The sequence below is a fragment of the Pinus tabuliformis genome, chromosome 1_1 (assembly GCF_031772625.1).
Source record: "Pinus tabuliformis cultivar Carrire ecotype Pingquan chromosome 1_1, CPIR1, whole genome shotgun sequence".
In the NCBI taxonomy this organism is placed as follows: domain Eukaryota; kingdom Viridiplantae; phylum Streptophyta; class Pinopsida; order Pinales; family Pinaceae; genus Pinus; species Pinus tabuliformis.
This window is the reverse complement of record NC_142297.1, coordinates 150,927,125-150,942,796: the sequence shown is the minus strand read 5'-3', so window position 1 is coordinate 150,942,796 and position 15,672 is coordinate 150,927,125. Positions and strand designations below refer to the sequence as shown.

Sequence of the window (15,672 nt, the reverse complement as noted above, 5' to 3'; positions counted from 1 at the left end):
CTCCAAAGTTGTGCAAGTGTGTGTTGGGACTTTTACCTCACATTCTAGCAGGCCCTAAGGAGGGAAAGCATATAGGATGAAGGTATAGACTAAGTGATAACAAAAAGGGACAATGGCTCTTTACAGACTTTCACCACAGCGAGTATCCCTTAATATTTATAGAATCTCACCAATGGGAGGAGTCTCAATGGGAGAGTAATCACCTTCGAAAGGTATTCTTGGGTTGAATGTGTAGCGTGATACATCAGGACCTCTTTAGAAAGGCTCACGATTATGATACAATGCTTCAAAAGTTGCTTCTCTCCCTTGAAGAGACCTAGGAGAGACTTGTACAAAACCTAGGGTTTTATGAATTATCGCGGATACAAGCACTCCCAAGATCAAGGCAAGGAGGAGAAAGGGCTTTCTGTGATTTACTCCATTGAGTACTAAGCTCATACAACCTTCAAAGAAGTCCCAAGTCAAGGAAATACAATCCAGGGTTTCCCTCTTAGGGCGATCATAGGGCACAATATTTTATGGATTAAAGCCAATGAGATACTCGTTAAACTTTGAGATCTTATAGATAACACCCTAAGCATGAAGTCTATGCTCCCGAAATGCATCTTTTCACTCTCTAGAGAATCTTCGTTCTAAGGCCTAGCCTATTCATCCAATAGAAGGGGACCAAAATTTAAAACGGATAAATTATGGAGAGAGATATTTGATCACCAAATGGCTTGCAAAAATGCCTTGATCCTCAAAAAGGTCAAGAATTGATGCCCTAATTACCAACCCTCGACAATTGCCCACTCGGGAATTATGGCGATTTATGGAAAAAGACAATATTTCATCCACTAGGAAAATTCATCATTAACCATACAATGAATAACCTAGTTGCAATAATTCGATACATTAGACATATTCCATAAGAAAAATTTCAATATCAAGCACTTACAAGACGCCAACATGATATATCCATCCACAACTTGAGACAACTCTAAAGAAGATCAAATTTCAGCTCCAAATATTGAAATGCATCGAAAATCATCCTATAGCAATCCAAAGAAAAAGTGTGAATTTACCAAGGAGGCCGAAATTCCCAAGTGAGATGTTGATCCAATACAAATGAAGTTGAGTTCTATTTATATGAGTCCTACTAGGTCGAATTTACCCTGTAAGCCGCAAAAAAATATAAAAATAGGCAAGATACATCCTTGGTCACAAGCCGACTAAGTAGCTTTTGCAAATTACGAATTAGTCATCCAAATGCTAGCTGAATTGAAGACGTCATGTTGTTGTAGGGTGGTTAGAGGGCCACGTTGAGTCATTTTGGTACCAATATGTGTGATAGGGCTCCATAAATCACGAAATAGGGCATGCTCACTAACTCTCCATGCAAGTCATCATGTGGGACCCCAAGGTGAGTTTGGAATGAAACAGGTCTCAGGTGTCTCTTGACGATAGAATAGCCTCCAATGCTCCAATACTTAGGACTCTGACGATGATGCTTACCCTCCCATGTCTGAAGGGGTGAGAGAAACCTCCCGTGGGTCTTAGATTAGTTGCCAAACCATGTCATCACTACTAAGTCAACTAAGGAACACTGGTGAAAGTGCAACATCTTCTGAATCAAATGTGGCAATGAGCGGATTGCTAAAGCTGTAAACGGTTCACATAGCATTGAAATGATTCTCTACACATGATGGGAGTCCCATGGCTTTAAATGCTTCACCCGGCGTTGTCAATATGATCCTATGGCGAACTTAGGCCCCAATTAAGTTGCCCCGCCCATTATGAAACCACCTGCCAATTACATGTAATTTCTAGTCTGGCATCCTCACCATCACGTACAATAATTCATTAGTGCATCTAAGTGAACCAATCGTGTTTGTCAAGCGCAAAATGAGACTTCATATGGGACTTCCCTTCCAAATTTGGGGCTTTGATCTTGTAATAATGTTGCCTCATATTGACAGTGTTGGGTCCCGCCAGCATATGGGGATCTCCCCAATATAAAGTCCCAACTAGACCTCACACCGTTTGGTGTAGGAATCCCTTCCGGAATATGGCTCGGTTGTTATTTACTTAAAGGTATGCCTTAGCCTTCACTGTCAACACGAGAGAGTGTTAGGTCCCTATAATACTAGTGTAACCCCCTTATTGTTATTATTGTGCCCACGTAGCCCCCATATTGTTATTGTTATACTTCATAGAAGTCCGCTATTGTTATTGTTGCGCCCTTACATTATTAATGTTATGTAGGCTCCAATTATATTGTGACCCCTTAGACTCTTATATATACAAAGGAGGTCTTGTCATTTGTATAACCTAAGAATTGTTCATTTATGTAATATAAAGGAGGTTTCCCCCTAGAAGAGGATAATTTTTAAGTCGTTGATCTATCTTTCCATATATTTTGTGAGTTGAATGCATAAGATTTGGTATCAGAGCTTGGATTCTCGGGTTTGCTTGCCTCAAACAGGTCATCGTGACATTTTTGTTGTAATATTTTTCCTACAAATATTTAGACGCTGAAATTGCGACCGTATGGAACCAAAATCATGGTGAACTTTGTTCAGGAATTTCATATTTTGGTTCGCTATATTTTCTGAGATATGGTCTGAAGAAGTTGGGTTTTTTCATGCTCCGGAATTCAATCTCAAACAAGTGACTGAGCTAAAATTATCACAACTTTCTCTTCAAGCATCAGATTGGAATTTTGTAAGAAGTTACATAAAATGAAAAAACTGTAGTTTCTTTGATATCAATTTCAGGTTTGAAGGCTGAAACAATGACAGGTGGCATTACGTACAAGTTTTCTATATTCAACCATCCCATAATCAAATCATTATGGGAGACTTGACATAACATTATCTTCAATAATCCAATTTTAGTCTGACCTGCGATGTTGGAAAAAAGACTCATAGAACTACCACAAGAAGGTATTTTAGGCCTTTGGAATTCAAAATTACAGAGTTACAACAGTTAAAAATCGAGCTCCTAAAAGTAAAAAATAAGTGTATTATTTTTTTTAAAAATTGCATAACCTTTGTTTGACAAATCAGTTTGAAGTGATTCCATGGGCACATTGAAGCATACATATTAGTATTTGGTTCTAAAATGCCCTCCCAAACAAAATAATTTTACACCCTTTAAGCCCTAAGAAATTTCTACTATGACGCATGAAGAGGAATAATTTCAGCATCATATATCAGAATTACAGGACCAAGTGCAACAAATTTTGCTCGCACAAAGAGCAACCAAAGATGAACTAAAAGGGGACATGATGGATTAAAAGAAAAAATATAAGGTGACATGAATGGTATAAAAGACATCATGGAGGTTTTAAAAGTAGACATGTATGCGATGAATGTCAAGTTGGAAGTGTTGACAAAGTTGAGAATAGCGACACCTCTAACATCATTACCTAAGAAAGATGCATTTTCTTGGACTCCAAAAGCAACTAAGGTCTTTGAACATATTAAAGAGACAATGTGCCAAGCACTGGTCTTCGCTACGCCAGACTTCACGAAAACCTTTATTGTGGAATGTGATGCCTTAGGAAATGGAATTGGTGTTGTTTTAATGCAAGAAGGAAGACCCATTGATTTTGAAAGTCGTCCAATCAAATGAAAGTATTTACACAAACCTATTTATGAGAAGGAAATGTTGGCAGTACTACGTGCACTAAAGCAATGGCTGATATTTATTAATGGAAAATACTAAGAGGAGGGATGAATCAGTAATTTAAATACTTTATTTTTCTCAACTTAACCTTCTTTTGCAGTTAATGATTTATGTTTGTGCTCAATAGTTATTGAATTCCTTTTGCAGATTTCAAGGAGAGAGGTTTGCAAATTTGTTTACCAAGAATTCAAAGCATTCAAAGAACACGCAAGAATTAAACACATGAAGACACCAAATATAAGTGGAAACCCCGAAGGGAGAAAACCACGAATTTTTCGTTGAAAGTGATGTGAAGGCAAGTTGCTACTCCTTATTACATCAGATTTTTGTAGGCTCCAACCTACAAGAGGTTCCTACCTCAAAGGAAGCTCCAACTCCCACAAGTTTTTTGCAGGCTACAACCCACAGGAGGCTCCTACCTCAATAGGTTACAACCTGTTCTTTTTCAAACTGCAACATAGAAAAGAACACAAATTTCTCTATCACAACATCAAGTCACAAATGTTGGTTACCTCATATACAATTCTTATGTCAAATTTTTTGTTGCGCTGCTTCTTCTTTTCACTCTTTTTCTCTTATGCTACTTCTCATCAATTCTTTGATACAGACTCCTTCCACTCAAAAAAAGCTCATCCTTTTTCACTCCACATTATATAATTTATAAGCAAGCCAAGAATCAATTCTTTGATGCAGACTCCTTCCACTCGAAAAAAGCTCATCCTTTTTCACTCCACATTATATAATTTATAAGCAAGCCCTCTTGGCCGTTTGTATTCTTTGAAGGAATATGAGATGAAGCATAGTCTCTTGGACTTACAAAAATTGCTCACAAGCTTTTCTTGTCATTTTCAGTTACGAAAATCATTTGTAATATAAAATAGAGCTGACCTAACAACTCATTCAGTAATAATTACACGAGACAAATCAGACTTTTATTATGTACATTTTATGTTGAAAGAAATATATGTATTTCAACTTTTGTCTCAATGTTTAGCCTTCACATCGATTAGCCTAATCTTTGCAGTTCACATAACTTTCAGCCATTTATATTCAAAATTCAACATTTATGTACTGTCCATTCAACATAAATTATCACAAATGCGCTCAATAACCTTCATCAACATTAATCAATCAGCTTGATTTCACATCAATGCCATTATTGCCAACCATGGCAACCTTACCTAATTGGAAGACACTCAAGGTAAAAACAAATCATGGCAGTCTTAAATAGTTTTTTGAACAAAGATTATCTTCAGAAGAGCAGCAAAAATGGGTGACAAAAAAGTTGGGTTATGAATTTGAAATCATATATAAAAAAGGAAAGAAAAATGTTGTTGCATATGCACTCTAAAGAAAGGATGAGGATGTGGAAACGTTGCTTTGTGCCATTTCTAGTATCCAACCTGAGTGGATAACAGAAGCAAGGGATAAATGGAATAATGATGAAGAGATGTGGACACGCATTCAAAAGTTCAGCAAGATCCCAGTACATCTTATACATTTCGCTAGAAAAATGATTCATTATGGTACAAAGATCGTTTATATCTTTGTAATAATTCCCAACTCAAACAAAAGATTCTTTTGGAATTGTACACCTCTCCCTTAGGAGGGCAGTGAACATTTTCAAAAACTTACCATAGGGTCAAGAAGGATTTTTTTGGGATGGCCTTAAATCTGTTATTCAGAAGTTTGTGGAAGAATGTTCAGTTTTCCAACAAAATAAGTTGAGAGAATTAAGACCCCGTGTCTGTTACAACCTTTAGCCATTCCATGTCAGTGTTGGGAGGAGGTCTCAATCGATTTTATCACATGTTTACCAAGTCTGAAGGAAAGAGTGTCATCATGGTGGTAGTTGATAGACTTACCAAGTATGCACAATTTTGTGCATTATCTCATCCTTTTAAACCCATTACAGTTGCTATTGCATTTAAGCAAAAAATTCAGATGCTTCATGGAAACCCAAAAGATTATAGTAAGTGACAAAGATCCCGTTTTAACTGGAAAATTTTGGACTGAATTATTTTTTTATCTATGTACTCAAAATTAGCTCATAGTTCATCTTATCATCCTCAATGTGATGAGAAAACTGACATAGTGAAGACATGTTTCGAAGGATATATTCGTTCCTTTGTATCTGATAAACGAACACAAGGGGTCAAGTGGTTACCTCTATCTGAATGGTGGTGTGACACTTCCTTCCATATTGCAGCAAAAATAACCCCATTTATGGAACTTTATGGATATCATTCATCATCCATCACATCATCTTTAAGAGAAAATTCTAAGGTTCAAGAAGTGGAAGATCACATCGAGCATCAACAACAAGTTCTCCAACTCCTAAAGGATACCCTCACTCTGGCGCTAAATTGAATGAAACAATAAGGAGATCAACATCGCAGTGAAAGAAGTTTTGATGTAGGTGACTGGGTATTCTTAAAGCTACAACCATAGAAACAAATGTCTCTCAAGCAAGCTAATAAGCAAGAAAAATTATCACCAAGTACTATAGTCCTTACAAGGTGTTGTAAAAGATTAGTACTATGACAGACAAATTGGAGTTTCCTGCATCTCCCCAAGTACAACCACGTTTCCATGCTTCATGCTTGAAGAAGGTTATCGGTGACAAGCTTCCAGTTCAAACAGTGTTTCCAGAAACTTAATGAAGAAGGAAGAATCATATTTGAGCCTGAATCAGTGACGGAAACAAAAACCTGACAACTACAGAATTGATCATCTTCAGAACATCTCATTAAGTGGAAGCACTTAGCCACCGAAGATTCCCATGGGAGGATGATAATTTTATACAGAAGCATCTAGAACTACTCAAGCGTAGATGACAACACTTTTCTGAAGGAGAGGGGCATGTTAGGTCCCTATAATCCTAGTGTATCCCCCTTTTTTATTGTTAGTGTATCCCCCTTATTGTTATTGTTGTGCCCATGTAGCCCCCATATTGTTATTGTTGTTCCCCATAGAAGTCCACTATTGTTATTGGCGTGTCCTTACATTATTAAGGCTATATAGGCTCTGATTATATTATGACCCCTTAGACTCCTATATATACAAATGAGGTCTTGTCATTTGTATCATCCAAGAATCGTTCATTTTTGCAATGTAAAGGAGATTTCTCCCTCGAAGAGGTTAATTTTTAAGCCATCGATCTATATTTTCTTCTATTTTGTGAGTTGGTTGCATAACAGAGAGAAGCGCAATTGTCCTTTTGAATAAGCAAACTAGTATGCCTTGTTAATATTCAATTGTCGATGTATTAAGGTTCTTCTACTGCCCGGGGGGGGGGGGGGGGGAGGGATTAAGTGAGTCTCTAAGAGAGAAGAAATAGTACTACCCTCATGCAGACACACGTGGAAGAGAAAGTTTCGTCTAACATCAAGTGAAATACTTCACAAGAATGTGATGATTATTATAGCATATCAACACATTTCCCACAAGGAGCACCAGAGTAACCGAAATAGTTCAACTAATCCAATAGAAATGGATGCAAACATGAACCATAAAGATTCAAAGAATAGTCTTAGAAACATTCACAATCCATGTGTGAAAACATGTTGCCCTGGAACGCTTCAATATTAAGCAAAAGTCCCAAGATACATAAATGCAATGAACACCACTAGCTCCAATAATGGAGCATTAGAGCCACTACTTGCTCCCCAAAAGTACTAACTATTTCTCTTTAATGCCTTGTGGGAGAACCCAAGGTTAAAATGCCTTTACATTAGAAATGAGGATATATTTATAACTTGAGGAATGACCTTTCACATCCTCATGACTCTTGACTCACTGTCTTCTAGTGTCTATTGGACTTCTACAAACTTTGGAATTCCAAATCACTTTTGGAATTACATATGAATTTTGGTATTACATGTCTTTTGGAGTTCCATGACACTTTGGTTCATACATGACTCTTGGTCTTCCACTTACTTTTCTTTTACAATGAATATAATAATACATCTTGACTTCCACATCATCATATGATGAGACTTGACATGTCACTATCTTTGATTATTGGGACCTATAGTGGCTAATGACTTGGTATTTTCTTCAGTGGTTACATGGCTGCCACTTTATCTTCATTCTTCATTCATCTTCTGTTCATGGCGCTTTCACCCTTCCAAAGGGTTTTCAATCTTGGAGTCTATAGGGTGCTTCAGTCATCAACATTCAACTGCATTCTTCATTCTTTCCACACTTCCTTCGCTTGTTCTCTTTGCCCAATCTTCCTCGTGTGTGCTTGTCATGAGGCTCCTGGAATACCTATTTCTCTAATAACCCATGATGAGACTTTATCATCCTAAAAAAATCATATTCTATTATGTTTTATGCAGATTTTTTATTCATGCCTTCTCGGTGCACTCAAAAGGGTCAAAGGGGATTCTAGATGCATGGGCACACTTTGAAGGGCTGAAGGGTTGGATAGGCAAGGCACCGGCGCTTCGGCATGCGCTCATGCACTAAACAGAAAGGGATAGTCAAGGCAAGGTGCATGTCACAAGTCTGACAGACGAAGGGGAAACATTCAGGCTTCCCAATTGCATTGTGCCCTCAAGGGAGAGAGGGAGGGTGCAGAGCGCACTCTTGAAGGCAAAAGGTTGAGGCTTCGTGCCCTTAGGGTGCACTCATGCGCTCAAGAGGCCTTAAGTAAGGCACAAGACACACTCTTGAAGGTTGAAGTTTGAGGCTTCGTGCCTTCTTGGTGCGTTCATCCACTCAACGAATCCAGGAGGGCGCATGGCGCATAGTGTAAGGTTGAAGGATTGAGCTTCAAGTATTCAGGTTGCACTAGTTCACTCAAGGACGGCGCACTTCTTCGAGTTGACGGAGTGCGCTCAAGGAAGACATAGTCATTTTAGAGGGCATTGTTCCAAACAAGGAAGGGGAATTGAGCTTGAGAAGTGCATATGCTCTTGGAGAGCACAGGGTTCACTTTCAAACAACGAAATGTTTCCCATCAAGGCTTGAGTGTGCTCATGCACTTTTGGATTTAATGGGTTCACTTTGAAATTGAAATTTCTCTAAGTTTGGATGATGGGGAAAGGGGCACGCAAGATGAGTTGATACATAGAATCACGTGCAATACATACCAACTCATCAAGAAAACTTAGACAAACTTGAATGATGATAAATATACATTGAAAAGCCAATTCTTACCCATTCCAAAAGTGCAACGAGTGTAGTGTCTTCAACTGCAACCAAAAAGTGTGGTTTTATGAAAACAAGATGTTACGACCACGGAATGCACCAAAGGATGTTTTGATCTATGCGACTGATCAAGAGATTTTCACTTCAAATATGCATACAAAATTGCATTTAAAAGAGCATGTAACAATGAAATGCATACATATAAAAGAAGCGAAAATAAACGACAACCATGAGAAGCAAAGGCACGAACAAGTTGATAATGGAGTTCACCCAGTGTGTGTTACGTCTCTGGGCCCTGCTTAATTGGGGCAGGCCTCTTTCATTAATCTTCAAGAAAATCAAATTACATGCATGTCTAAAAATGCACTCCTCTGCTAAGGAAATGGACTACAATGTTGAGACCTAGCGAAAAAATGTGAAAATGATTGTAAACTCAACCTCCTTCTGACTGGGTCAAATCCGTACACTCAAGAATCTCAAAGATTCCCAAAATATTCCTTCTCACAGGTTCGCTGGAATTCGGTTGCTCAAATGAAGAACCTGATCACACCATCACGTTCCTTGTGCAAAACTGTGAAAATTAAGTATAAAGACCTTGTAGTTCTAAGAATTTCATTTTTGGTGCTCTAGGGAACCTTTTAAATTCCTCAAGATTCCATCAAGATTTTGTCGTGTAGCTGGACACAAATTCAGCTACTCAGATCAAAAAACTAATCCCACCATCAGACTCCTCGCAAAATTCTAGTTCGTTTGAGAATAAAGTTGGCATATTTCCCACACCGTGAAGATTTGGCTCCAAGGGAATCTAAAGATTCTTCAAGCATCAAAGAATATTCCTTTGTCTCGAAATTTGTGGCATCACAATTCCACCATGAAAATGGTTTTGGAACTTCAGGGTTTCGTAGCCTTTCATTATTCAAAAATCAAATTTTCGTTGTCACAAATCCACCCTATTGCTCATGGATTTACCTCCCATCTCGCTTGGATGAAATGAGTGGGTATATATAATTTGTTGATTGGACTTAGCAATTCCTTAATAGCTAGTGCATTAGCAATTTGAATATAATATTGGGTGGGGTGTCTGGGTTCAAACCCACAACTCCCACATTAAAGTTTTGTCATAACAATTTTATAAGTTTTTTAATTCAAAATAGTCGTATCGTTGATAACCATGCATACATATGGAGAATTTGATTTCATGAAAACAATGTGTTAGAGAGGGATGGCGGGGTGGTGGCCCCACCCCCTATTTTTATAGTCAAAAATCACCAAATGGATTTCAAGGGTCACCAAAAATTTTAAAGAAGCGACAATTTCACCCTTTCCGTCCATTGGAAATAATCGTGGTAAAATTCCAATTTGTTGCCTCATTAATTTCCACCAAATTTACCAGCTCTGCCATATTTAGTCGGGCTCCAAAATTAGTTGTCACTCTGCTAACTTTAGCTTGGGGGGCTAGTTTGACCGGAACTTTGACTAGCCATACTTTAACATACCATGTTGGTTTGAGGTGTCATTTGCGCCGTTGTAAAGCTTGTGACAAGCTCTTCGATCTGACCCTCATGACAATCTAAGAAATTTGATTGTTGAGCCTTTACTGACCCCTTCTTGATTTTTGAGCTGCTCTAGAGTGACTTGGATAATTCCTCCCCACTAAGGAGCTTTCGGTCCTCCAAAAGAATGAACAAAATCTCCAACCTGCAAGTGCCCTGTTAATCCATACTTCCTTCTCCTTCAACATTGTACTTTAGAGCCACAAGCGATGAACCATCAACTACATTCTCTGCAAACCTTTCATACAATCTTTGCAAACTACATGTCAATTACATGACCAATCTTGACCCAAGTATCCCATACTTGCCAAGAGATTTTAACACTTTCTTTGGTCAATTGTACATCCTAATAAAAACCAATACCCCATCTATCATTAAAAAGAGGCCAAAACATCATGATGTTGCTTTCACAAATGATGGAAAACACATCGTCACTTTTATAATCATTTCGCAACATATGATTTAGAATAATATGGCCACAACAAACTACTATATATAAACCATATCTCACTCATCAAAGTGAATGGGTCATCTCCCTGCGGTTAATTCACTTGTTGAACATGTTCACCTGTTGGTTCCTTCAAAGGTGCTTTCTAGTCATGAAGTATCTCACATGTGGATCTGTGATATCCATCCCTGTTGCAGTGACTACAATGATCCTTTCTCTTCTAAACTTTCAGGATTGTCTTGGAATTCTTAGTCCTGATGCGCCTCTGATAAGTTCCCATGGAATCCTCACTATCATTCGAATGTGATGAGGTGCTCCCACCATGTATCATTGGTTAGTCTTTGGTTATCTTGGAGCATTCTCCAACCTCTTTTCTGACATACCCAAGTCCTGCATAATGAGGAAATTCCTCCACTTTTATGGGATTCATAATGCCCTAGCCATTAACACCGAGGCTCTTTCCTTGATACCCCATATTCTTCAACAATTTTGATCCAATCCCTCTTTTATGTTTCTCAAAAACAATGAAATCATCATCATAAAAAGAACATAAAATTGAAGAATCAGTTTTTACCTCAAGCTTGTTACACTTCAACTTTTCCAAGGCCTCCTTTTTGGATTGCAGTTGATGTCGTAACCTTTGTTTCTCCTCCTCTGCTTCTTGTAGGAGTCTCTTTCGTTCAACGTTCTCTACTTGAACGCTTCGGTTGATCTCTTCGAGTTCTTGGAGCCATGCAGCCTTTGGTGCCCTTATCACCTTTGGCACAATGTCTGCTAAAAACTTTATCTCATCACTTGAATTGGAACCCAAGTCAATAGGCCCATCTTCAAAAATCTCAAGACACACAATCTTCATCTCGTCACCTGACTCAAATCTAAGGTCAATTGATCCAACACCTGCGAATCCCACAACGGTGATCTTCTCATATTTTGATTTAAATTCTTGGTCTTGTTGCACGTTTGCAACTGTCTTTTGCTTCTCCTCCATTCCTCTTTGGCCTCAATCCCTGAGGAAGTTTCCAGTAATGTTCCTCATCATGCACTTCTTTCTAACAATGAGTACAAGAGGGCTTTGCCTCCTTTCTCTCAGATGTTGTTGTCCTCTTTGGGCGATCTTCTTGCTCATGCTTCCCCCTGCTTTCAAGATGTACAGCCTTCACACTAGCTTCATCAAGAGTTTTAGGTTCAAACAATAATAATGACTGACGTAAATATCTATGCAAAGAGATAATATATTCATCAACGTCTCAGGAGAGTAGTGGAACATTAAATGTTAATGCTTGTTTCCTAGACTCGTATGTAAAATTCTGAACATTTTTACCTTTACCTTGTTTCAAATGTTTCCATTCCATCATAGGCCTTATTTTGTAACCCAATGGGTAAAACTATCATCTTAAAGCAGAAACAAACTCAGACCAGGATTAAAGATGTTTATGACTACTCTTACCACCTTTCTGCAGTTTTCCTTGGCACGAGACAAAAGAAGTGCCACTAAATTAAAGGGATGCTAGTTGGATCTTGGCTTAAGCCTCTTTGATTCATTATATGCGGCGGTATACTTCAACCTGTCTGGTCCAGTTATCTAGATTTTCTGCAACAAATTCTCCACTAAACACAGGCAAAACAAACTTGACATCCAGCTTGAAAAGGGGCTTTCTATGAGTTTTTCTACCTTTAGAATGACGAGAAGAGGAAGAAAAAGAACCTTTACTAGAAGATGGAGAACGAGGTTCAAGAGGCTCTTCTCCTCCTCCTCCATGATTCACTGAGGCATGATCATTTGATACTTCCTTCTTCTCTAGTTTCACCATTGTCTTTTCATACTCTTCGACCAATTTGACCACTTTTTGTGTCATGGCGCAAAAGGTCTTGCGATAACTTCTGTCTTCCTCCAACCGAGCATCTTCATCTACCATTTCCTTCTTCGTGTTGCACACCCTGCTTCTGGATCAAAGGACATAAGTTTTCCTTCACCTCTTTGGCACTTTGCCCTAGTTATCACACACTTGCAATTCGCATCAACAGAAGACCCGCTTTGATACAAACCCTTATCTAGATCTTTTCACTTCAAAGATGCATACATAATTGCATGTAAAAGAGCATGTAAACATGAAATGCATACATATAAAATAAGTGGAAATAAATGACAACCATGAGAAGCCAAGACACAAATGTTGAAATTTGGTACCGGAGGATAGGTGGTTCCCTTAGGCATTAATCTTTGGCTTAGGGAAAAGTGTCCAAAAGAATTTAATTTTTCTCCTAAAGTAACTTTATAATTTTTATAAAGTTAAATCTAATTTAAAAGTGACTTTAAGTGATAAAGTTACTAAGTCTAATTTTAAAGTGATTTTTATAAAGTCAATAAAAAAATTAGAAAGGAAAAGTGACTTTGGAAATAAATGACTAAGTGGGTCTTTATTAAAGTGGGGTGAATTAAAAAATAAAAAGTGAGATTTAAATGAGCATTTAATCTCAGCCTTAGATCTCAATCTATTTCAGCCATTGGATTTAGGGATCACCCAAAAGTCACTTGGGGTTAGATTAAAGGAGGAAAAGGTCATTAATTCTTTCATGAGCAGATTGGGAGAAGGAGAGCAAGAGAGCAAGAGAGATTTCTGAGCAGGGAGGAGAAGGAGACAACAGCTTGGCACACATTCCAAAGTAGCAGTTGAGCAGATTTGTACAGCTGGTTCAGCACACAGTGAAAGGCAGATTTTGGCACGATTTTCGAGGAGTGGTTTGCACAGAAATCGATGAGCAGTTTGCTGTTTTTTTTGCATGCAAAACGAGGGCCATACAATGCATTTATTGTAGTGTGTACAACACATTTATTGTCGGCCATACAGCAGCATTTAATGCTGAAAGTGGGCACAAAAATCGAGGCGGTCGTACAGCATTTATTGCTGTCCTGTTTGCTGTAATTTCCAGTTTGTTGTGAGGCATGGGAAAAGAGATAAGTTGTAAATTTGCTTGCTGATTTTTTTGCTGAATATTTCTCACTGTGAAAAAGGCATTTTCAGAAATAAAGAAGAGCTCTCGAACTGGTTTTCCCCAAGAGTTGTAAGGGGTTTTTCCAGGGTCAAGTTGACCAAAAAATCTCAGTGTTTAAATGTGTTTTAATGGCTGTTTATTACTGCTGATTTTTATTTCTACAATTTCCAGCACTCTGTAAAATTTCCAAAATTTGTGTTTTCAGCAAATTTATTTTTTCCAGCTTGTTAAATGTATGGTTATGGGAAAGGGCATTTAACTATATGGGAGAAATAAGGAGAAACTGAAAACCGGGGTGGGAAATGAGAAATTTCTACAACAAACAAGTTGATAATAGACTTCACCCAGTGTGGGTTACGTCTCTGGGCCCTACTTAATGTGCGGAGGCCTCTTTCATTAATCTTTAGCGAAATCAAATTACATCCATGTAAAAAAGACACCATATACGTCCACTTCTGGGAATGCCTTAAAAATGCACTCCTCTGCTAAAGAAATGCACTGCTACTTTGCATTCCTAGTGAGAAATTATGAAAAATGTCTGTGAACTCAACCTCTTTCTAACACGATCAAATACGGACCCCCCAGAATCTCAAAGATTCCACAAAGATCTTTCTTGCGGGTTGACTTGAATTTCGCTGCTCAGATGAAGAATGTAATCACCTCATCACATTGCTTATGAAAAACTGAGAAGAATGAGTATAAAATCGGTCAGGTTCTACGAAAGCCATATTTGGCCCTCCAAGGAATCTTTTAAATTCCTCAAGATTCCATAAAGATCTTGTTCTAGTTAGTTTGAGTATAAAGTTGGCATATTTATGACACTGAAAATTTAGCGCATTGGCAATTTGAATATAATATTAGGTGGGGTGCCTAGGTTCAAACCCATGGATCCCACATTAAAGTTTTGTTATAACAATTTTTTAATTCAAAATAGTCATATGGTTAATAACCATACGTACATATGGTTAATTTGATTCCATAAAAAAAAAAATGCGCTGGAGAGGGGTGGCGGGGGTAGTGGCTCGGCCCCTATTTTTATAATTTTTATTTTTTATTTTCATATATATGGATACAAAAGAATGGTCAAAAAACGTTGAACAAATTATAAGGGTCACTGGAAATTTTAAATAGGTAACAGTTTTTCCCTTTCCATCTATCAGAAACCATCACCCTAAAGTGGCAATTTGTTGCCTCGTTAATTTTAGCCAAATTTAGCGGCTCCAACATATTTAGTCGAGCTCCAAATTTAGTTGGCGCTCTGCTAACTTTCACTAGCTCTAACTTTCACATACGATGTCGGATTGACGTATTGTTTACGCCGTTGGAAAGCTTGTAATGAGCTTTTCGATTTGATCTTGGTTTCATCATAATATAAGAACTTTTATTTTTGAACCTTTCTCGAGCCCTCTTTGATTTTTCAGCTTCTCTCGAGCCATCTGGATCAACGACGACACTTGAGAGCATTAAAACACACTTGAAAAACATAGAAAAACATGACACAACACTTGAAGATCAAAGAAAATCTAGATTTGATAGTGATATTAGGCTCCAAAATTCGAACGTAGTGAAATTTTGGAGGGTGTTATAGCAGCGACAACACCTCCATAGGTAGGAGTGGCTAATAAACAACCCTATTAGGTGTTTCCAACCTCTAAGGGGAAAGACAATTCCCTAGTACACTCTTCATTTGTTAGGTGACATGTGAATGATAATGAATGGATGGGTACATAGGGGTCTCAAACCCAAATGCCATGGGTTCAAGGGTGACAATGTTGAGGAATGTCCACATATTGGGTGTAAATATCTGTGAGGGAGCAATCATGAATGCATTGGTTACCCCGACCTTTTTGT

General features: G+C 38.1%; 1 protein-coding gene across 1 annotated transcript in view; it reads right to left on the bottom strand.

The window, feature by feature from the left end:
- LOC149212056 (MADS-box protein SOC1-like) overlaps nt 1-15,672 on the bottom strand; it is a 322,613-nt gene that overhangs the window by 132,811 nt on the left and 174,130 nt on the right. The window lies entirely within an intron of this gene.